This window comes from Dasypus novemcinctus, chromosome 11 (genome assembly GCF_030445035.2).
Source record: "Dasypus novemcinctus isolate mDasNov1 chromosome 11, mDasNov1.1.hap2, whole genome shotgun sequence".
In the NCBI taxonomy this organism is placed as follows: domain Eukaryota; kingdom Metazoa; phylum Chordata; class Mammalia; order Cingulata; family Dasypodidae; genus Dasypus; species Dasypus novemcinctus.
Genome location: NC_080683.1, coordinates 122,278,505 through 122,301,116, shown reverse-complemented (window position 1 = coordinate 122,301,116; position 22,612 = coordinate 122,278,505). Strand labels below are relative to the sequence as shown.

The window sequence follows — 22,612 nt, the reverse complement described above, 5'->3', positions numbered from 1 at the left end:
TTAGTAAACATTGACAAAGAAGTGACACTTATCATTCCCATCAGGAATCTGATACAGTCAGCTGGTCTCACTCCTTCTCGTGATTGCTCATCAGCCGTAGCTTTCAGGGTTTCTTCTATGTTATGGAGATTTTTATCAGGGGCGAAGAGAGTGTAGGAGATAACGATTCAGGTAAGAGATACTGGTACCAGCCTGTCAGCGACTGAGATGCTCTCCCCACACCCTGATTTACAACCCCAGGGCTTCCTGAGAGCTTGTGAGCAGCCCTCGCCTGGCATGGAGGCTGATGCCCATTGTTTTCTGTCCCGCCGGTGGTCCCTTGCTCTCCTTCCTGTCTTCCCGCAGTGGTCCAGAACACCATCTGGTGGGCAGGCCCAGTTCCGGCCTCTGTCTGCTGACAACCAGCGCGTGCTCGGGTCCGCTTTGGAATGGGATCCCCTTCCTAAGAGAAGACCCGTCCGCCACGCTTCATGCATTTGTGAGCCGAAAGTGCTGGACTGGAGCTTGGAGCCGAAGGCTGCCTCGTCTTACGGAGGGAGACGGCTAATTTTCAGGGCGTTTGTTGATGCCCGGGAAGGAAAGCCAAAGCAGGTCATCTCTTTCTGTTTTGAGTATTAAACCTGGGACATGGCCTCCTCGTCCCCCTGACTTCGTGAGCACCAGCTTGATGGCAAAACGAGCACGCGTGTCTCGGATCCCTGTGAGCTGTGCAGACGGCGCTACCTTAGCCACGGACACCTGCAGGCGCCAGTTGTTTTGCAGCGCTGGTGTGCGCCCCTCAAGTTCCCGTGCCGTTGTCATAGCTCGCCATCTAGATCGTCACAGACCCAGAACGCGAGGCGAACCCCGAGAAGGCCGCTCCGAGGGGGCCAGCGGATCGGGAAGGGCTTTGCTTCTTAGGAGTAAAGCACGAGACCCTGCTCTTGTGTATTTCCAAGCAGGATGCGAGAGCCGCTGTTACCGTAGCCAGCATTTCCCCCCGAAGGCCGACACCGTCGCGTGTCGGGTGTGGCCGTGGGGACATGCTGCTCAGCCGCTGATGGACGAGCGTGGCGTTGGCCTTCCTTCAACAGGTGCCCTTGCCTGCGAGGGGGCCGCTGACGTAACCTGTTCTCTCTTACTCTTTCCATCGTTCAGTGAGCCCGTGGGGATTGAGAGAGGAGATTTACCTCATTTTTAAGTCTGTTACTTAAACAGGTTGCACGATTCGTTAGGAATAAGGACGGCTACGGGTGCTAGAAGTGCACGTCGTGCTTAGCTTGCAGAGCTTTACGACGGGCTTAAAGTACGAGCGTTCACAAACCAGCAATTTTAAAAACGCTTCAGCCAGCTCCCGAGGACAGTCGTTGATTTCTTCACATTCCTCGTGTCGTTTAAGTTTTTATTTCCTGTTTTTTTTTTAATGTTAGTGGAATCTTGGGGAGCCCATCCTGGGTGTTTAAGGACATGTGTGGCTCTGGGTTTTTCTCAACCCTTTTTGCAGTTCAGAATAACTTAGGCGGTGTGAGGGGATAGGGCTTTGCTGAATTTCTGCCTTTTGTTTTAGACAGAACCCGTGGGTGGGGGCGGAGTTGTTTACTCTTTCTCTGTTGTTAACTTTAACCAAAATGAAGAATTTCATTGTCATTGGGAGCCTTCCTTTCCAGTGGCTTTCAAAGGATACCCCCACAGCTTCCGGCCTAGCGGGAAAGCAGTAAACTGTGTTTTCGATGTGCTGTGAAAACGCTCTTTCTCTGGTCTGTTTTGACAAGTTTATGTGACTCAAGCCTTTATGCCTCACCTTTGAGCACATGCTCATGGCAGAGAAAATAGCTCAGACTTTTCTTGGCGTGACCCAAAGTTACGGAATTGGTAAAAAGGAAAGAGAAAATTAGTTCATGGACCCCTGTGCCTTCATCTTCCCCCTTTCCCGGGTGCCTCCACAGGTCCCCGCCCGGAGCGGGCCTCTGCTGGCCCCTCCAGCAAGGTCGGCAGGGCTCACCTGCGCACCTGCGGCCTGCCAGGTACAGGGCCCGCGGCCCTGAGGAGGCACCCGCGCAGCCCTGGAGGGGAGGGGATGGAGGGGCTGCCAGGCTGAAGGAACTCAAATCCAGCACCTGGTTTCCCACCGGGGCGTGCGCCGTCCTTCCTGGCACAGGTCGCTGCGTGGGGGGACGGGAGGGGCATAGGGCAGGGCTGTGAGGAGGTGCCTGGGCCCGGGGCAGGCAGAAGAGCAGCAGGGGGATGGCCCTGCCCTCGGATGGCACTGACGCTCGTGCCCGGGGCTGCTGGAAGGAAGGAAGCTGCAGGTTTCTGTGAAGGAGCTCGTGACTTTGTCGTGGTCAGCTCATCAGAGGGACCTCCCTCCAACCCGGAGGCCAGCCAGCTCCCTGGCCCCGGGAGTGCCTGTGCCGAGGCCCCCCTCTGCGGGGAACAGCCCCCCGCTTCCCTCCGCCGGCCAGGCCACTTCCCCGGGGTCCCTCCCACGTGCGGGGCTCGGTGCAGGGGAGGCCAGGCCTGGGAGAGGACAGACCCGCCGTCAAGTGAAAGCTGGAGTTCTCGTACCAAAAAATGCCTACGGTTAGGTGTTTACAGCACCCAATCCTCAGCAATTAAAAAGAAAAAGGTGTGGGTGGAGTACAAAAAAAAACACAGCAATACCCACACTTAAGGTTCTGAGAAAAACAGGAAACGAGTCTTTTTTAACCCGTGAGGCCCGGAGCTGGGTACTGCGAGGAGGGCTGTTTTTCTCCTGCGTTGCGGTGAGCGCAGCTGCCGGAGGGCACGGGGCGCCGCGAGGCCCGCGTGGGCAGGCGGGCACGGTGGCCGGCGGTGCCTGCTCCGGAGGCGGACGGTGCCGGCAGCAGTTGGCACACGTGGCGAAAGCCGGGGGAGCATGGCAGGGCAGGGCGCGTGGCCATCCTGCGCAGATTCCCGGGCGCCACGCCGGCTTCCCACCCCGAGGCCACACAAGAGCCGGCCGTGGGGGCCAGGTGACGGTGGCGGGCAGCGCTGGACGGCGGGCTATGTCGGCTTCCTCCCCTACCCGTAGACGCCGGCCTGGCTTTCCAACCGCCTGTTGGTCCTCGTCATGCTCCGCCTGTTGTCGCTGGACGGCGGTGACAAAATGATGGCATCAAAACGGGGCCCGGGGGGGCGCAAAGGGGCCTCGCAGCCCGGAGCCCCCAGGTGACCTCGGAAGGGCCCGTGTGGGCACGAGGACTTCGGCCTTTAGGGCACCGTAGATGCCTTCGCAGCACGCTGGCACGGAGGTGTGCCTCGGCTGTGTCCTTGCACGGAGGGGGGTGGCGTGCGGGAGACGCCCCCACTTCCCGGGGGGCCCACCGCAGCGGGCCCTGCGCTGATGGCCCCTGGGAACGGCGTCTCCTCAGGACCAGAGGGGCGGGGACCCCAGAAGTTGGGTCACACGCGCAGGCTGCCTTGGCGCTGCATCCTGCGGCTGTCCTGCGGGCACGGGGCTTGCCTCAACACCTTGTCACCCGTCTGCGCGTGCCGCGCTCGCTGTTGTCGCTGTCCCCGCCGCGACGCTCGGTGGAGGCAGTGTGTGGCTTCGCGAGTCCCCTCCCAGCTGAGGCAGCTCCTGAAACGGCAGCCGGGCTGCAGCTGGCCCTCGGGGCGTGCTGGCCGCATCAGGGCAATTTGCACCGAGAGGGGGCGTTGGCGCCCCCACCTGCCTCTCAAACTCGTCCCCACTCCCTGCGGCAGGACCACCGGTCAAGGACGTTCTGTCCGTGCCTTTCTTTGGGGGTGGCTCGGGGAGAAACCTGGGCCTTGGGGGAGAGGCGTGCGTGGAAGTGGGGGTCCCTGGCGGGCCCCTCTCTTCACCCTTGCCGCCAGTTTCGTGGTGACATGGAATGCCGGTCCTTGAGCGTTGCCCCTCGCCAGGATGTGGTAAGGAGTAAGGAGAGCGTGGCTCCAAGGACTCTCCAGCACAGGCGGCAGATGTTTTTGAAAGAACCAGCTCTACTGAAAGAAAAAAGAAAAGGCAACCCGGCAGACACACAGGTTTTATCAGAAGAGCCCAGATTTCAAGCACGTGGTAAACCCCTTGGGCTTCAGCTGGGAAAGCAGAGCGCTGGGAAGTTGTGATGATGCAGAAATGGCAGAAAAAAAAGGGTTTTGGTTACTTTCCCTCCTTATATGTGCCCCACCATGGTGGGATTTTAATAAGGTCTTGTACTCAGATTTTACACATCTCGATGGCTGGACGTAGCGCCTTCCACCTGCCCTGCTGGGTAGAGCCTCAGTTTACCTCTGGCCCTGGTACTGCAAATAGCTGCAGGGAGAGCCCTGGGGCTGGCGCAGGGGCTCAGGTGGGCACAGCGCAGGTCACGGACCCCCCAGTGGCTGGGGCAGGGTGCTGAGCGGAGCTGAGGCCTCGGCGTCTCCGCGCAGTGTGCCCTGTCGGGTGTCTGTGCCTTAGCATCGGAGGCTCCTGCATCTCCCGCTCGCCGCCCGCCCGTGTCGTTTCCGTTTGTGATTTTTATTGTCAGACGCAGTGGAAAGGGGCGACTTCCTCCTGCGCCGGAGGCTGGGGCTGCAGAGGCCGGTGGGCCTCCAGATGCTTCTTTTTTTTTTTTTAATTTCTCCTCCCTTACCCCCCCCCCGCCCCCAGTTGTCTGCTCTCTGTGTCCATTCTCTGCGTTTTCTTCTGTGACCGCTTCTATCCTTTTCAGCAGCACCAGGAATCTGTGTCTCTTTTTGTTGTGTCATCTTGCTGTGTCAGCTCTCCATGTGTGTGGCGCCATTCCTGGGCAGGCTGCACTTTACGTCGCGCTGGGCAACTCTCCTTACGGGTGCACTCCTTGCTTGTGGGGCTCCCCTACGTGGAGACACCCCTGCGTGGCAGGGCACTCCTTGTGCGCATCAGCACTGCGCATGGGCCAGCTCCACACGGGTCAAGGAGGCCCGGGGTTTGAACCGTGGACCTCCCATGTGGTAGACGGACGCCCTAACCACTGGGCCAAGTCCGCCGCCTCCAGATGCTTCTTGATCTCCGCAAGGCGTCACTGCCGATGCAGCCGAAGCCAAGGCCTGTCCGGCTTGGGCCAGCCTTCGCCCTTGTTCCAAAAAAGTCCCTTCAGCCACTGCCTGCTGCCGGGTCCCGGGTGGCCCCGCTGTCCCCTTCCTCCTGGCACACCACCGCGGGGGCTCAGGGCGGCGGGGCTGGTCACCTGGGGCCTCCCGGGCTTGACCACGGTGGGAGGAGCCGGCGGCTGCCCCTGGAAATGTGCCGTCCGCTCTGGGCTTGCACGGGCCCGGCTCCAGGAGCTTCCACCCGCTCCAGCCAAGCCGGCCTCAGAGCAGAGCTTGGCTCTCCTGGTGGATGCCTTCAGCTGAGAAGTGGACGTCGCCCTTGGTGACCCTGAAGAAACCTGCCGGTCACTGGCTGGATTTTGGTATCAGAGCGTGAGCCTCCGTGGAGGTAGCGGGAGAGGAGTTAGTCTGCGGGAGCTGTGCTGCAACGTCGAGGTGTGGAGCAGCAGGCTGCAACGACACTGCTACGCAGGGGTCACTGTTCTCAGCTCAACATTTGGGATCCAAGAGTGCGGGCTGAGTGGTGTGGAAGGCGGCTCTGAGCGGGTCTCCCTGTGCGCGCCCTGGTACCCCTTTCCTCTCCCCCTCCCTTCTCTTCCCTCTGGGACAGGCTCCCTTTGTGGCCACCGCCCTGGCTTAGGAGGAACTGGCTTTCCCTCCTCTCCTTTCTCGCCCCGCTCTGCTGCCACCCCTGTGGCTGCAAAGCCTGGACCTCTGCTGCATCTGACAAAAGTCACATGCTCCAAGCTTCTGCTGGCTCCCTGGCCCGCCCTGCTGCCCTGGAGAGGCCACTTGTCTTTCTGCTTCCTTACGGGCTTCCGGCAGTGCCGCCTAGACTTTCATGCCCGTGTCGGGGAAGCACCTGTTGCGTCCCTTGGGCTCCAGCCTCTTTTATTTCTTCTAGTAGAGACAGTGCCGTATAAGGCTCGAGGCAGGTTGGCTGCAGAGTGCTTGTCGCGTTTCCTTGGGCTCATTCCAAATCGGGTTAGAAGCATCTGAAAGCTGGCCTGGGAAGCCGACCCCTCTTTGTGACCTGCTTCTAAATTAGGAACCACTCTGGAGGCTGGACGAACAGGTGTGACAGCCCCTGCTTCGAGGGACTTCCTCACCCAAACCACAAGGAGGCCCTTGGCTGGGCGGCCTCGATGGACCCTAGCCATTGGGACCTTCCCACCCTGAGCCCCCTGGCTCGGCGCGCAGGCCCGTGGGCCAGCCGTGCTGGGCTTCTCCGACGTGCAGAGACTGGCAGCTGGCCGTCTCCCGGGATCCATTTGTCATGTGTTGGGTGCAATCTTCTCCAAACGTACTTAGTCTTCCGGGAGAGAAGTGCAGCACCTCGGTCTGCGGCAGAGGGAGAACCTGCAGGACATCTGCAGGGAGAGAGCGGGGATGTCAGCAAGTACAGAGGGGAGGAAAGATGCAGGTTGTGCAAGGATGCAGTGAAGCCCCGAGGCTGTTAGAGAACGAAAAGATAAACACAGAAATACCTTATTCTTTGTTATTTTTACATCTCCACAAAAGCATCTGTTAAATCAAGCCTTTGTCAAAGATAAGAGTGCCCAGGGGCAATCACACACTTGTAAGATCATCGCATGGGTGTTCCTGTGTCCCCACGAGAAGAATTACTCAATAGTGACGCTGCTTAAAAATTCTGGTTTGGAGTCTTTGGACTTACCAAGTAGTCTTCTTTCTTAATCCACTTAGTAAATTTCCATCATCTGTAATTGCCGGTTGTACTCAGTAACAATTCTTATTTATTAATTACTCTACAAAGAATTAGGAATATTTCTTTCTGGACCAGGAATATCACAGTGGAAAAGACCGCTACTCCAAGATTTGGGAGGTTCTTCCAATTCTGATAATCCTGAGGGCTCCCTCCTCTCCCAGGCCCCTCTACATGTGTCATGTTGCACAATGTGATACTTTGGAGAGAATGATAGAACAAGGCAAGCTAGAATGTGAGCCCATGGCATCTTCTGGAAAGTGGCTGGACCTCTATATTGGAGAATTTCAAATTGGGCCCAGAGTTCCGTAAGACATCCAGCAGTTACTGAAAGAAAGGCTGATGCAGTTGGGTTCGTTTAACATGTGTCTGCTTTAATAACCTGTAGTTGGAGGCCTCAGATCACGGAAGCAAGGATGCTTCTCTCCCACATTTTCAACGGCGTACATTTAAAGACCTGTGAGTTGTCTTCCTTGAATAATGCTACATAGCTCTCCCGTTACCTGGCCTGCCTTCGGGATGGAATAGCCATTCTGTGTCTCTCCATCACTACCCCCTAAGCTCCATGAGGACAAAAACCATGGCTTATGGGGACCCACAACTGTTATTTGTTGAATGAATAATTGAATAGATGAGGAAACAAAAGAAGAGTTGAGTATGAATATTTTACAAGAAAAGCTTGATGCTGTTTTTTTTAATAGAAAAATTAAGCGAAGACATTTCCCAATAACGGAACTGAAACAAAATCTAAAGGAGTATCCTGTGGTGATGTTTTGCTTTTTTTGGGGAATTGTGGCTTTTATGTAAGAGCAGAGAGAGAATATATTTTCTGGAGAAAGAAAGCATGGCATGCCCTCCAAAATTAATCTAGTGGAACATGGCTGTATAAATTCCTCCAAACCCATCCATTCTGGCCTTCCTTTCCAGCACCACATAAATGAGGACAGTGATCTGGGTAAAAGACTGCTCCTGAGCTGCGCAAGAGAGTTTCACTTTGATGCCAAGTTTAGCATGCTGGCCTCATTCCACGAGAGTGCCCTGTCGCTGTCGGGGATGACCTGACCGTCTGACCAGAGACCTCGTGCCACTCAGCGAGCAGGTGCTTGGAGGCTGAGCTTGCCTCGGCTTGGCAGGACTGGTCATTTGCCAGCGCGTTGGTCGTGCCTGGAAGTGAAAACAGGGTGCAAGTCAGGGCAGTGTGCTGGGATTTCTTCATCCAAGAGTTTCCTTCTCTGGCCACAAGAGCTCCGCTGGGGTCAGAGGCACCGATTCAGACACCAGCGTCTGCACTTCGAGGAGGCTGGAGACAGGTTCCTTCAGCTCCTGGAAGGGGCTGCTACGACTGCTGCGTGGGGGCCCAGTGAGGAAACCCACGTCCCCGGGGAGCCGCCTGGCACGCAGGACGCAGGCACGCTGCTGTTTTTATTCTTCTCTGGGCTGATTGCTTCAAAGCATTACTGTATCTAGATCATTCCGTAACATCCTGTTCTCCGTCATGTACCCAAACTTTGACGCTTCTTCATTCTGGAAATCAGGGCAGTCGACAGAGTTGCAGCTGTCACATCATTTGAAGACGTTAGGAAATGCTTGGCGTGCCTGTGTGTTGAAATGGGACGGTCACAACCCTAAGACTTGCCATTACCAGGGCTCACTTATTTGGGGCCTGCTAACACTGCCTCTGCCTGGTGATTTTTTGTCTTCTATTTGGGGGGGCGGTGTTCATCTCTCATTCAAAATGTAAAGCAAATGGGGGTGGAAATCTGTATTAAGCTTGTAAGGGAAGTCCAAAGGTGCTTCTTTTGTTTTCATATTTCCCAGAAATGTACTTTAGAAGTCATTTCCTACTTTCGAAAGAAGGTGTTCGTTCTTCCCTGGAGTTTTCATCGCAGGAGCGGAGCTAGGTTTTCCGCTGTGATCTGCGGACCCCAGCACGCTGCAGCGTGACCACGCGCAGTTGACGCTGCGGCTCCCCTCGTGCCGTGTCTCTGTTTCTGTGTCCTGTAGGAGTCTCCAGGGCGTGACCACGGTGCTCGTGAATTCTTTCGGGGCGCCTCTTCCTCTGTCCCCTGCTCTTGCAGGTAATTGCCAGCGCCAGGTTGAGGCGTTTGTCCTACCACGATGGCTAAAGGAAGCACTTAAAGTGTCCTGAAATCCCATAGTTGGTGCGTCCTTCACCGCACGCCGTTTATTTCATCCTGCACAACTTGCCTTTAGTTTCGATATTTCCCAAAGGAAGGCAGTATTATTGCATCGATTTAAAATCTGATTCAAAATGTGGGATTCAGATGGACGATCTATAAAATTTCATTCAGCTGGAAACTTGTACGGCCAAACTTTATACCTTTGCTCGTTTTAATTTTACGGCTTCACCCCCAGCTCTGTGTGATTTCCTACTGATTACTTTTACAGCAGAACAGATGTTCGGCTGATTAAAGGCAGCCCGAGTCAATACATCAAGACTGGTGGCTAGCTAATTGTTGAGAATTTGAGATTTTACTTTAACACAATCAAGTCAACTGCGTCGTGCCGCCGTGACCAACATTTCATCCAGTAAAATCGTGCTAAGACTTTTTTCTCTTTAGGGGACAATAGCTATGAAGCCCACTCGATTTGGAAAATGTAAGCATGCCCAAATCCCCTTCGTCAAGAAAAAACCATACAAACGAGCAAACGAACCAGAAACCCTGCAATGCTGCTGGCTCTTCCGCCAGGCCCTGCCTCTCTCCCGGGATTCGGATGAGCGCGTTCGGGCGGCGATGGGCCGCGCTGGCCGCGTGCCTGGGTTGTAGCCACCGGCTAAAGCACAGAGAATCAGAAACCTCCGAATTTTGAAACTCAGTGAAATTGTTCAGCTCTTGGGCTTACGTGGGCTGTCACATGACTGGCATTGGATTCCACGTGTTGTTTGCTCTCTTCTCCTCGTGGTCCGGTGACGCTGCAGCCTGGCTCCCGTCTCTCTTCTTAGTCCCTTTTCCACACTTCCTTACCTTCGTGGCCTTCCTCAAAGCTCAGCCCGCAAGCCTCCTCCCCTGCTTAGCTTCCCAGCGTTTTGGTTTTGACGCAGGCAGCTGGGCTTAACGATCACCTAACGATGCAAACGGCCCCCCAAAACGATTTCCAGCCCCCGTATTCCTCGGGTCCCGCGTTTCTCATCTGCTTGGGCTCCCTGGACATTTCTACAGCCCCTCAAACTTAGTTGTGTGGAGACCGCATATATCCTCTTCCCCCTCAAATGGGGTTCTCTCCTGGTCTACCTGGCAAGCTCCTGGGACCACTTGAGATCCCCTGCAAGGTGCTCCCTCTCCAGTTTCCTGCTACCTGCAAACCAGGTGTGCTCGAAGGCAGCCGGGTGTGTGGTGGGGAGGCGTGTTTGATAAATAGCTCTTGGAGAGGTTAACAGAAGTAGCTAATTATGGAATACTGAGATGGGAAATGAATTTTAGTTCACTGGGTAGAAAAATCTATAAGTGGGCAGATCTTAAAGGGATTTTTTTTAATCGTTTTATTAAAAAAGAAAAAGAAAAAGAGGCAACCGTCAGCCTGATGGATTCGATGTGGCGCTCTTTGGAGGGGGGTCCCCTTGGAGCCTTCACCTGCTTTGAGGGGGGATGGCCATGGTGTTACCAGCAGCGGTGCTGGCTTCTGGGTGATTTTCCCAGCAATTTCAACAAGCGTCTGCATGGACAGAGCTGAGATCAGCTCTCTGCTGGGGAGAATATGTCAGTATGCATGTTTCCTGGAGAGACTTCTTCCACCCCCAGGTGAGCCTACCTGGGGCAGGGCCGGCAGGTGAGATGTATGCTTCCATTTACATAGGCAGAAAGGAGTGAAAAACCACGATTTTGCTGGCGGAGGTGATCCTCCCCACACCGAGATAAGAGGCTATGTCAGGAGGTGCTCATCAGACCCTGTAAAATTCATCTCTAAATCCACTGAGACTGAATTCGCCCACTGGTGCCCGTAGCTGCAAGCACTGCGTGCAGTAGCATTAGAGAAAGCGCGTTGTGGGTTCTTGTGGAGTTTCGCTGCTTCCCGCGAAGTGGAGCCAGTATCCAGTTAGCACGGCTCAACCCTTGTTAATTTTTAAGCTCGGCAGTCCCAGCAGCGAAGACTGCCCTGTGGCCGGTGTCTCAGGTGGAGTTCTCTGTTCGAGGTGGGCCACTGCAGACCATCGTGTGGGACTGTTTTCCTCTTTTGGTTTTTGTAAAAACAGAAAACATGTTTCCTGGGGTCGACCCACAGATTGTAAACCACCGTTTTAAATCACTCCGATCATCAGTTAAGGGTTCCGTTTGGTTTTTCTTGATACTGGAAATCTTCACCCAGATTTGTAGTTTTGATGTCTCTTGGACCCTTCGGCTATTTGGGAGCTTTTTATGAGCAACAACAAGCAAAACATCCTGTTTTTAGCACAGCCATCGCCAATCCCAGGGGGATCATCACGGAAATAGCCCAGGCTCTTCCTATACCAGCTTTGCCGTTTTTCACTTCCGTTATTCGAAACTCCTCTTCAAAGTCGCCCTTAGACGCGATTAAAACAAATTGGGGTTGTGTCCATAGCACCAAGGTCCTGTGACAGGCTGATTGTGTGGGGTTCTTGCAGAGTCTGAAGATAGCTGAGGGCAGTCGCGCTGGACCTGCCGCCGTGGAAGGGCGACCATCCAAGGCTCTTCCGCTTTGTAGGTGCACTTTTGGAGCCCCGGGGTGGTGCTCGGTGTCTGTGTATATCAAGGTGCACGAACACGGAGTAGAGGAGGTGGGTCTCAGTGCTGTCATGTGCTGTGGGCTGGAGAGGGCGGTCCAACGCGGAGAGGCGGAGAAGAAGGTGCTCTACGCAGCCAGGCCGTGCCCACGGGGGCGCGCGGCAGCCGGCACGTGACAACCGGCTGCTGGACTCAGCCCTGGCGGCGATGGGGGTCTAGAGCGGGAGGCAGAGGCCCCCCTGCAGGGCCAGGTGGGCAGCGTGGCCTTCGACCCTGCCCCTCCCACAGGGGCCTCCTGCCCCCCTCTCCATCCTGGCTCCCAGGAGTCCCAGGCAAGGGCCACAGCGGAGAGGGGCACTCGTGTTGCTTTTCATTTCTCTATTTCCTCTGTTTGTTCTCTGCGTGGTTTGATGCAAAAAGCCGACCTCAGCCTGGTTCTCGCGGCCCGGGCGCCATGGCCCCTGGCCCTTGACCGCTGGGCAGCTTGCGGCCCCCCCGAGCCCGGCTTCCTGCCCGGGCAGGCGGTGAGGCCCGTGGGCACCACTCCAGCAGGAGGACAGCAGCAGAGGGAGGGCGCTGTGGGCGCCACGGCCTCCCCCACCCCAGCCTGGCATCCTGGGCAGGGGAGGGCCCGCCGGGCCGCATGGCTGCCGTGGACGGGGCTGAGCTCACCGGCTGGCCAGACGGTGTCAGCCTTTGTGGACAGAGGGTGGCGGTCAGCTCCCTGCCCGGGCTTTCTCTTCTCTCCTTCAAAGGAAATTAGATCTCCGTGCTGATGGGAGAGGCACAGCCCTGGGGTCCTCCCTGAGGCGGGCTTCCGGCCCCCTGATGTGCCTGCCCTCCACGGCCTGGCTGCCTGCCAGCTCCCGGGCGGCTCTGATGGCAGCCTGGCTGCCCGGCCGCTGTGCCAGGGGACACAGTCCGTCTCAGAGCAGCTGGCAGCTGCTGATCAGCAGGCTCCCAGCTCCCTGGGGCGCCCACTGCCTCTGGGTCCGCCCGCCTGGTGCGGCCTCATGTGGCCCGGCTGGGGGACCGTGTGCCAGGCCAGCTCCGGGGGGCCCAGCCACCCCCCTGGATGCGGCCCTTTCCACCCAGGCCTCGCTCCCAGCAGGCGTGCAGCGGTGCAGGAGGCGCCGGGTCGCAGGTTTCACTCTTGCAGCATCTGCTAGTATCTGCTGGTGGTTCTAAGCACAGCTGGACACAGAGTGGCGGCCACTGAGGAAGAAAAAAATGGGGCTGCCCCTTAGAGAAGGGGTGAGGGAGGGAGGGAAAGGGAAAGAGAGAGAAGAGAGGGAGGGAAAAGAGAAGGAGGGAGAGAGGAGAGGGAGGGAGAGAGAGAGAAAGAGAAGAAAGGGAGGGAGAGAGGGAGGGAAGGAGTGAGAAGAGAGGGAAGGAGGAAGAGAGAGAGGAGAGGGAGGGAGGGAAAGGGAGGGAAAAGAGGAGGGAGAGGGGGAGGGAGGGAGAGGGAAAGGGAGAGAGAAGAGAGGGAGGGAGAGAGAAAGAGAAGGGAGGGAGGGAGAGGGAGAGAGACATGAGGGGTGAGAAATGGAGGACGGGGGGAGGAGGGGGACATGGAGAGCTGTGGGGAGGGAGAGGGAGAGACTGGAAAAAGGGGGGTGGGAGGGGTGGGGGTGTTGGCCGAGCGTGCCCCCGCGTGCCCCCGCGTGCCCTCACTCTCCAGAAGGTGCCCAGTTCATTTCTACCAGAAATTGCCTGGGAAACCTGAATGTGCAGCAGCTGGGCCCTACCCTCCCCTGGCTGTGCACCCCGAGGGCCAGGCAGGGCCCTTCCTGCCTGGGGGCTTCTCATGCACACCGCCCTCCTAGCATTTCTCTTCTCCAGTGGCGATGCATGGTAGTTCTGTGGTTTAACTCTTTACAATGTCCCCGTGCCTTTGGCAGCTGGGTGCAGTGGGATCCCAGCTCTCATGAGGGGCAGGCGGGGCGCCCCGGGCTCGGGATGAGAGGGGCGGCTGGGCAGGGCTGGGCAGGACTGGGCAGGGTGCTTCTGCGCGGCTTTGCAGCCTTCGGGGTGTGAAGAGTCACACGCTCCCTCTCCTTGTCTTTAAGTGTGCAAGTGGGAGAGTTTGTGTGTGAGCATGCCAGTGTGCATGTGTGCTCACATGTGAGTGCGTGTGCACGAGTATGTGAACGTTTGTGCGTGCGAGTGCGTGCGTGAGCTTGTGTGTGCACGCATGCGTCCTGCTAGTGCATACATGTGTGCACATGTGCCTGTGAGTGTGCAGTGGACGTGGAGGGGAGTAGGCCCAGAGCCTCCTGAGTGTGAGTCCCCCCGTGTTGCTGCAGCGAGCAGCGTCCTGCGCCCACTGCCCAGGTGCTGAGGCAGCGCCCGTTTCACCACCACTCGTCGCAGGGGCTGGGCGTGCAGGGGCTGGGCGTGCAGGGGCTGGGCGTGCAGGGGCTGGGTGTGCAGGGGCTGGGCGTGCAGGCGCTGGGCGTGCAGGCGCTGGGCGTGCAGGGGTTGGGCGTGCAGGGGCTGGGCGTCCAGGCGCTGGGCGTCCAGGGGCTGGATGTGCAGGGGCTGGGCGTGCAGGGTCTGGGCGTGCAGGGACTGGGCGTGCAGGGGTGGACGTGCAGGCGCTGGGCATGCAGGGGCTGGGCGTCCAGGCGCTGGGCGTCCAGGCGCTGGGCGTCCAGGGGCTGGGCGTGCAGGGGCTGGGCGTGCAGGGGGTGGATGTGCAGGGGCTGGGTGTGCAGGGGCTGGGCGTGCAGGCGCTGGGTGTCCAGGGGCTGGGCGTCCAGGGGCTGGGTGTCAGGGGGTGGATGTGCAGGGGCTGGGTGTGCAGGGGCTGGGCGTCCAGGGGCTGGGCGTGCAGGGGGTGGATGTGCAGGGGCTGGGCGTGCAGGAGCTGGGTGTGCAGGGGCTGGGCGTGCAGGCGCTGGGCGTCCAGGCGCTGGGCGTCCAGGGGCTGGGTGTGCAGGGGCTGGGCGTGCAGGGGCTGGGCGTGCAGGCGCTGGGTGTCCAGGGGCTGGGCGTCCAGGGGCTGGGCGTGCAGGGGGTGGATGTGCAGGGGCTGGGCGTGCAGGGGGTGGACGTGCAGGGACTAGACGTGCAGGGGCTGGGTGTACAGGGGCTGGTTGTGCGGGGCTGGTCGTGCGGGGGTGGACATGCAGGGGCTGGTTGTGCGAGGGTGGATATGCAGGGGCAGCAGCCGGAGAGGTGTGGGAAAGGAAGAGCCGCTGAGGGCAGCCCAGGACGTGGCGGGTCCCGGCAGGTCATGACTGGTCATGGCAGGTCACGGCAGGAAGCATCCGATCTGCAGGCACAGCCAAAACCAACTCTCAGTTTTCACAATGAGGCCATGAAGCTGGAGCTGGCATCGGAGCTGGTCTGACCCGGGCACGGGAAAACCCCCTCTCCCTTGCCCCCTGCAGCTTGTAGGTGCTCTCGCATCCCTGTAATTTGCATCCGAAAAAAAAGTAGAGGTTGAATGGTCCGTCTAAGTTGACCTTTGGGATCCTCTCCTGCTTTTCTGTTGTACTCGTTGTGTAACGTCGCCAACACGTGGGTTAACATGACTCTCACCAAGGAGCTGAAATAAATGAAGAGCTGACCCGTTAACAATTTCATTCTGTCTCTGCCTGAGTTTTCCTTCCCCTTTTCAGCTGGTCTGGGAGGAAGGGGAAAGAACACGCCGGCTGGGGTGTTGCGTGGGCATGTGCCATCCGAAAGGACTTTGCAAGAGAAAAGAAGTGTTTATTTTTGTAATGCAAGCTGAATCCAAACACCCTAAATGACAGAAGATGACTAATTCCATTGTAGTGAAAGTGACAAGTTTTGATTCTAAGGCTGTGAGCATTGTTCGCCATTAAAGACATATGTTGATCAAAGGCGTGTGTGCGCGTAAATACAGAGTCAAAGATAGTAATTTTGTGCTCCCAGGCTTAACCCCGGAGGTCGCTAATAGCACGCTAGCTGCTGCCAGCAGAGAAAATCTGCACGGTGCCCGGGCGAGTGGGCCCGACTCTGGGGCCCTGGACCGTCCCTGATTGCCCCAGCCTGCCCGTCTTAAGGCCAGCACGCCCTTCGCCTCGCCGCGGGAACCCTGATGGCGCGTGCAGCAACCAGGAGCTCCACCAGCAGGGGCGCTCGGCTCCCCGGCCCCTTCTGCAATTGCCTTCCCTCGCTCCCATCCTCCTCTGTCCATCCTCCCCTGCCGCCCCTCTGACCCGCTGGCCGTGGGGAAGCCGCGGCTGTAGTTTCCCTGAGCGGAGCATCAGCACCCTGGGGCTGGCTGGGATTTGGAATCTCGGACCCCAGGACATGTGTCTTCACAAACTCCCCCGGGCACTGCTTTTCCAGTGCTCCGTGGCCACGGAGGCCGCGATGTCAGGCTGCAAGAAAGACCCGGCCACGCGCAGGTGGCCAGAGGGGAGGGCCTGCGGCCGGTCACCGGGACTGGCCTCGCGTCCTGGGGCGCGGGTCCCCACAATCCCTTTCAGTGGCTGCTGCTTGAATTCTCATCCCGGGAGCCGGAAGCAGGCTCTTCTTTTCCTTTCCCTCAGTTAGCCTTCCTTTCCTTTGCACTTGAAGGACTTCCACCCACCTGCCTGCTATTTGGAACTCGGGGAAAGAAAATTTGTGGGATTTGCCGTCTTTCAGGAAACAAGTCTTAGATTAAACAGTCGCCACATTTTCTATGTTTCACCCAGCTTGACACACAGTGGGACTTATGGACGGAAGACATACAGACGGAACGCAGCTCGTCTCTTCATTTACCAGCTTCCCCCCGCCAAGCGTCTGTTTTCCCCAATTCCTTCTATTTGGTCTTCTTTTCCAATTCACCCCAGTTTCTAGAATCCTTCACATACTCCATAGGTTTTATAAAATATAAGATTCCTTGAGAATACCTACATTCACTAAATGAAGGAAGGTAACACGTGGATTTAATTAATGTACAGCACTGTGGGCTCTTCTCAGACGACTTTAAGTTTAAAGTACTTAGTATTTTAGTAAACTGTGTTCTTTGTACACAGTTTAATGTCATTTTTGTAGAGGCAGTTAACATGCCTTTCTTAGGAGAGGCCTGGCATTCTTGGCTTCCGATCCTACTGGAGCAGCATTTGCTGTGGATAAAGGATGTGCTCCAGGTGGGTCAGGTGAGGAGCAGAGCAGGTGAAACAAGCCAGGCACGAGGGATGAAGTACCTCAAAGCAGGTGAGATGGCACGAGGACAGCCAGAATCGGGGCCTAGAGATGTGCGCGTTCACAGAGCACAGCTGTTGAAATCCAAGGGCTGCTGAGATTAAATGCAGCATGGGGAAAATATTGAAATGATGCTTGTACATACGATTCACCACAATACTCATCGGAATCCTACTGGGGATTTTGGGATACGGCTGAATGCAAAGACAGACTTGATCAAAAGATTCTCAAAATAATTTGGGAAAAATGGGTGAGAATCTCATACATCCACATGTTTACGTAAGGAAACATCAAGGAATCTTTGGAAGAAGAAAAAAGGAATCTAGCCCTGCTGTGGGTGCAAACGTATTAGGAAACAGCAGTGATTCAACCATATAGTCCCTGTGATAATGCTCAGAAAAACTGTGTGTCACGATGCTAATTACATTACAGTTGCTCAGTTGGAAGAAAGGTTCCGTTTAAATATGTCAATCCGTATAGCGAAACGGGGAGCCCAGAAATGGGCCCAGTATAGTACAGTATACACATAAAATATAATGCAAATACAGTCCCCCAAAAGGAGGTGTGAGGAAGCATAACTTAGCAGTAATGTGGATAGCTTGGAATTTGCAAAAAAAATTTTTGAATATCTCACTGTGGATCCAAATGCACTCTAAATCTAAGTGATCAAATACTTAAAAATAAACTTACAGAAAATGTGTAGGAAGGTGAACTTTGCATTGAAATAAGCATCAAGAGAATACTAGGATAAAAAGTTTAAGAAATTACGGGACTGTACAACACACACAGGGAACCTAAGGGGAGCCATGCTCTATGGTTAAATAGTACAGTTATATCGTTCCTCCATCAATTGTAACTAGTGTACCACGTTAACGCCAGGTGTTACTAGTAGGGGAGCTATAGGCAAGCTACTTTTTGCATGATTTTACTATAGACCTACAACTTCTCTTTTGCATGATTTTACTATAGACCTACAACTTCTCTAATAAACAGGAGAAAATGAAAAAAACCTCATTCTGTGAAAAATAAATCAACAATAAACAGGGAAACAGTTGTAAATATTATTTGCAAAGTATGTGAATGAGGAAGTTATATCATCTGAAAAGGCCATTTACATTCATAAAAGAAATGAGGGCCTAAAAGTCACCAAACTCCAGGGGTGGACAAATTTTACATTAGAAGTGTAAGGCAACAAAATAATTTTAAAGCAGGAGAATAAATATGCTCACTGTTAAAAGTACCATTTTACATGAGATAAACCGCCCCAAATTTGTCCCCTGCACGCTGATGAAACTGGGGTGGAAGTAGATACTTACATGCGGCTGGTGCCTCCAGAAGGGATTGCAATCTCCTCACGTTGGGACGGTGATAAGTATGAAGTCCATAAAAATATTCAGACCATTTGTTTAATAAGCCCATTTCTGGTAAATATCCCAAGGGAAAAATAGTAGCTCGAGTGTTGAAAATAAATGAGAAGATGCAAAATGTGCCCAGATACAAGAAAGATTGAGGAAATGACTAAGTAGGCTAACTCTTTGGGGTATTGTGTGGCTAAAATGAGAATTATGAGAATTACATGGGAATAGAGACTAGGCTTGTGAAATATTTAGGAAAAGAAGCAGAATGCATAATTAAATATGTATATTACGAGAGAGCATCTGTAAAAATATGCTTGCAAAGGTGCCGGATGCTAGATTAAAAGGAAAATGGATGAACATAATTGGGTAATGGGATTAGGGGTGTTTTCTTGTTAAAAATGTTGTATATTTATAAGGAAAAATAGTATCGGCAACTAAGTGGGATACAGTGGAACAGGACTCCCCGGCGAGTGCTCGTTCTATAAAGCACTGGATGAGGCAGTGATATCTCCTGACCGCGAGGACGCTGCTTTCCAGGCGTCCCTTTGGGACCCTGTTGAAACATGCCCCCCCATCTGGGGCGTGTATCGGCCTCCAGCACCCTCTGTCTCCTCTACTCTCTGGCCAGTCGGCCCCTCGGTCTGTAGAGAAGTGAGTTGACTGCAACGTGATGGAGAATGTGGCTTGGAGGCTCGGTGCCTCCCCAAGTCTTCCCCATCCTAAATGCAGAAGCACCTTTAGCGTGTTCGGTGCTTGATGGCACCTGTTAAATATGACTGAACTTGGGCATGTGGGCACAAGGAGGCACGGGGATGGAGGGAGGAGACGAGAGCGAGGTGTCAGGAGAGCAGCTGGCTGTACAAGGAGTCGTACCAGCTGGTCCAGGCGCTCGGCCCGAGCCGCTGGGTGCAGCGTCGTGGCTGCTGCTGATTGAGTACTGCCAAATACTTGACACAGACCCACTGGTGACAAGCATGATCAAATATTAGCTAGTGACAAATGACTCCGTTGTTGCAAGAGAAACTCCAGGTGGGCTTCGTTTTTCTGATGGAGCCCAAATACCACCATTTGGGTATTTTGTTGCTACTTTCGTAATTCTTTTGGTCCTGTGTGGGGAGGCAGGAGGCAATAAAAAGAAGTTAAAAGTAAGGAAGTGCAGACTCAAGAGCCTTTATCAGGTTACAAAATTATCTGAGGAGCTGGGCTACTGGGTAGTGTGCCAGCACACCTGTCCCTGGCTCAGGCTCACCTGTGAGCACCATTGGGCTGTGGTCACGCGTGAGCTTGTCTGTTACCTTGGCAACAGAGCTGGACCTGGGGTGCCATGGGCTGTGAACTCACCGCTCTCCTAGCCCAATGTGAGGTGCCCCCAGCACCACTTGTTGGCACCCCATAACCCCCTACATATTTCTCAGTCATTGAAGTCACTGCTGCGATGACCTGGCTAGATGGAAAGCAGGTGTATTTTCTGCACTAGCAGTGGAAAACCTCTTCAGATACCGGCTTAGTGACAGGTCCACACTCAGGAAATGTACGTCTTCTTAGGAGGCAAGATTTACACATGAAAGCAGGTCCCTGCCTAAGGCATGCACAGGGCTGGAAAGCACCGTGTGGCAGAGTTCCTCCTCACCCGCTGACAGTGTTTCCTTGCCTGATCTCCTGGTTACATAGCCATCGTACAGTCATGTCTTCCCTCTGTTCTTGGCAAAGTTCAGTACCGTCAAAGAAATGAACCCGTTTTCTGTCGTGCTTTGCTATACCACATGAAGCCAGTGGACTAGATACGGTAAATCCAGATAGTATACCTATAAAAGTACGTGTTTTCTCTCTTTTCATATTTATTGTGCCAGGGAAGGGTTATGCTCCCTTTCTGAGTATACTACTTACTGGTGCGCGTTTGAAGTAGTCTCCTTCGTGGAGACATGCTCTTCCACGTCTGTGGTCAGTGCCTTGCCGCGATGTTCAAGTCTCCACCCCGACGGTTATTTGAGAGCAGTGTGGTTGGTTTCCGTGTCGGTGAATTGCTTATATAACAAAATCTCAATACAAAGAATCTGTGCAAAGCTAAACAAAACAAAACAAAACAAAATCAGGGAGGGGCCTTAAGAGCAGCCCAGACCCGATCCACTCTGCCTGACAAGTACTCAGAGGCGATGTTTGACACTAGCCACCAAAGAGTACTCGGAAGAGCCGTTGTGATGCTCTCATAAAACGCCTGGAGAAGTACGAAAGTATTTTCACGTCTCTAGAGGTTCAAATGGGAAAATGTGTGCGTCGTAACCTTCTGCAGTTCATTGTTTCGGCTCGTAGTTGTGGATCTAGTAGAATTAAAATAACCAGAGCACTTGGCATTTGTCTTGTCCTATTTATTTCAAGAACCCTGAAATAATAAAGACGATCTCTGCTGAAGAAGCCTCTTGGGAACATATCCCAGTGAGGTTCCTAGATCACTGCTTCTTGAATCGCAAGGAGACTGAAATCTAGACATAGGTTTCCTTGGAAGTGAAAAATCCCGTGATCACTGCGGGTGTCTACTGAGTATGTCTGATTATTGCCACTCGTCTTATCCATTGCTGGAAATGGTTTTCTTTCTGAGTTTATATGTTCTATATGTGGCTAGCAAATCTATTTCAACCCTTATTTTTTGATACTGAGATTGACTGTCAGTTGATTTTATTCATGTGTGTGGTAGCGTTTGGGGAGTGGGGGTGTGCAATGATTCAAAATTACGACATACGAAACGCACAGATATTTACGACTTTGGAACAGGTTTTGGAACTCTCACTTGAATACGGTTGTGTCTAACGTTCTGGGACTTTAAAGCATGTTAAATCTACCCTGGGAAGAACCGATGCAGGAGCAGCTGGAAGTTGTTCAGTTTTTCTGTCTCTTCTTCCGCTCAACCATCCAGCATCCCATTTATTTGAGGCACTTTTCAGTTGAGAGATAAGTTGCTTTCTCTCAGACCTTCTCTTGGAACTTTTAGAAAAGGTTCCTCTACAAGTAAAATGAAAAACAAAACAAAACAAAACATTGAGATGACGTGTATTCTGTACTCGAGCTATTTATAGGCCTCTGGTCGTAAACACTCTCTGTTGGGGGACGGACAAGGCAACCGCCTCAGAATGATGGCAAACTCATGCTGTGACCTCTCTCCAAGACTTCTTGATTTTATCAAGTTCAAATGGGCTACCTAGATGGCAGTTTGTGTTCTTAACAGAGATTGTGGACAGCGAGTGCTTAACAGCTTTAAAGAATTGCAACCAACACATCTTATTGTATCAGTAAATTAACCAGGATAAAGGAGTAGGGCTCCAAAGCAATCAGCTGCATCTTTCCTCATAGTCAGTTTTAAATATCCCACTTGACATTATGTAGCTATCATTTTCACGTGCCAATCAGCACTGAAAATAAACACTTCTGCTGTCACTTGATGTTGGGTTACTATATTGTTTTCCCTAGGCTTAAACATTCACTTTACCTCAAACTAGAAAGTTTAATGCAGTTTCCAGAGGCTTTTGCTGTTTTAGGGTCTTAAGTGGCTCAGCGACCTAAGGACGGATAGCAATTGTCCTGATCTGATGGCTGTGTTAGTGATCTGCCCACCACGTAATGCCCCTCTGGTTTAAATGCTGTTCTGTGGTTTCTTTTCTCCTCAGGTGGAGTCTTTGGATTTTTTAAGAGACGATGGCAATCAGACGTACTTGAAAAATTAAGGGAATTGGTCGGAACATTGATTTACCAATCCTCACCATTCAGTCATTGGGTAAGTTGAGTCAAGTACTTTCAATGTGGTTTGATTTCCAAATTATTGGAAAGCTTTCTCAAGCGCCATATTAAGCTTTATGGGAAATTTTGACAGGGACAATTTGAAGGCCTTGAGGCCTGTGGCAGAAGTCTGGGATATTAGCTGCATGAAAATATTTTGTATGTCTTTATCACATTTCTGGAAATAGTATGACTTTGGTAGAGGGTTGGAAACTTTTGTCATTGACAGTTTGAAATCAGATCCTTTTGTTTACTATTTTAACGATGATTTTCCTGTTGCAATCTTGAGTTACTGAGAGAATATCAGATTCCACTTGGAATGCAATTTTTATGTTTAATTGTACAGCATTGTATCAGATTGAAACCTGAGGATAAAAAAATTTTATACCATAAATTAGCGATGATCCTTGTGTTGAGCCATTCTCGTCTTACAGAATGCGTGGTATCTGGGGTAAGAACGGGAATCGTAAGGCTTTGCTTACGTCACCTTCCTTGTTGCACGGCGTTGTGGCTGAGAGCCCCTGAGGCAGGCAGCGCTCAACCAGGAGTTTAGAATTCTGACAGACTCCTGCTCCTGCCAAGACAGAATTTAGTGGGAACAGGACTTTGGCGACTGTTAAAATGTCAGTAGAGTAAAGCCGGCTCTGTCAAACAGATTTTTGGCATCGAAAATCTAAATGATACTGATTTTAAGGCCTGGTAATTTTTTTTTTTTTTAGTCCAGGAAAATTCATGTTTCCATTAACCCATTACACAGTCACAGGAAATCTGGAGAGAATTTTGTAACCCTCGCCTAGCTCACTAGATTTGAGTTTCTGAAATTCTGTATTTTTACTCACGATTCTAAAATTGTGCCG

General features: G+C 53.4%; 1 protein-coding gene across 10 annotated transcripts in view; it reads left to right on the top strand.

The window, feature by feature from the left end:
• Window positions 1-22,612, top strand: part of HIVEP2 (HIVEP zinc finger 2) — a 172,794-nt gene that overhangs the window by 71,839 nt on the left and 78,343 nt on the right. For all 10 annotated transcript variants that reach the window (XM_058307567.2, XM_058307568.2, XM_058307570.1 and 7 more), the window contains one exon: window positions 21,647-21,753. The gene's annotated coding sequence lies outside the window, so the exon portion shown is untranslated. The remainder of the gene's footprint in view (window positions 1-21,646; window positions 21,754-22,612) is intronic.